We start from the raw sequence: 1214 nt of genomic DNA, 5'->3' as shown, positions 1-1214 counted from the left end.
TGAAACCATTCTAGAAATGAACAAAATGTTAATTAAGTTTCCACTCGCTGAGGGGAAAGCTGAACTTGGCAGTGGTTCAGAGAAACTAAAGGACTCGTGTTTATACTAATTAAGAGTATTACTCAAGTGAAATAATTGGAAGTCAATATAAGCCCCATAGGTTAGTAAATATAAAGAATGGTGCTGGGTTGGTATAAAAGTGAGTGGGTGAAAGGATGTGTTCAAAAAGCAGATCGTACTTCTCACCAGAATAGTGGTGTTAGGATCATTTTACTCGCAGTTACTGCCTTTTCCCTCCACCCCCAACCCTCAGTACCCAGGCTTGATTGTCATGTAAATACTCTGCTAATCTTATGGCATTAATGCAACTCATGGAAAAATCTCAAAGGAGAACGCAGTGACCTTGGTTGGTCTGCTTCCTCAAAGCCAGATGGGGACATTACTAGGCTACTAATTCACCAGGCCAGACTTCTGGGCTACTGCGCTTCTTGCCTGCCTGCCTTCTGCCTTGCTGACTGCCTTTTTCATGTTCTTTCACCCCATGGCCAAAGGCGTAGGACTACCTCAGGCAAAGTCTGTCTCATTTCCACATAGCTCGTATCAGAATGCTCATTTCCTACTGCTTTTGATTTTTTAAAATTTATTTTTAAAATATTTTATTCATGTATTTTTTGTTTTGGGGGGAGGTAATTAGGTTAATTTACTTATTTATTTTAATGGAGGGACTGGGGATTAAACCCAGGACCTCATGCATACTAAGCATGCACTCTACCACTGAGCTATACCCTCCCCTCTACTGATTTTTAAATTACTTTTGAATTTGTCTTTGCTTCACCCGGATAGTATTCCTTTTTTTTTTTTTTTTTTTGCAAACAGCAGATCCCCAGAATCTAACATGAATACCTGGAACATAGTAGTTGCTCGTAGTGTTGATAATATGAACACACCCACGAATACTTAGCTCCTTACCTGTCTGTCTAGCTCCTCACTACCTAGTGACCACTTTGAAGGTAAGGACCTGTTTCGTTCATTTTTGCATCCTCAGTACCTCACATACTGCCTGGCACATGGTAATTTCTCAAAGTTTATTGAATAAATGAAAAATAGCCAGGAGTTTACTGATGCATCTCAGCACACTGCAAAATAATAATGAGCCCTGATGTTATAAATTAAGACTGTATTACCCTAGAAGTAGGTTACGAAAGGTTACCGAA

At 39.6% G+C, this 1214-nt stretch overlaps 1 non-coding gene across 1 annotated transcript; it reads right to left on the bottom strand.

Annotated features, from left to right (window-relative positions):
* Positions 1-717: 717 nt before the first annotated feature.
* Positions 718-790, bottom strand: TRNAT-AGU (transfer RNA threonine (anticodon AGU)). Its single transcript has one exon. It is a non-coding gene; the product is annotated as a tRNA-Thr (tRNA).
* Positions 791-1214: the final 424 nt, after the last annotated feature.

Source organism: Vicugna pacos, chromosome 13, assembly GCF_048564905.1.
Source record: "Vicugna pacos chromosome 13, VicPac4, whole genome shotgun sequence".
Classification (NCBI taxonomy): Eukaryota; Metazoa; Chordata; class Mammalia; order Artiodactyla; family Camelidae; genus Vicugna; species Vicugna pacos.
The sequence above is the reverse complement of the archived record's forward strand: the minus strand, read 5'-3'. Positions and strand labels throughout refer to the sequence as shown.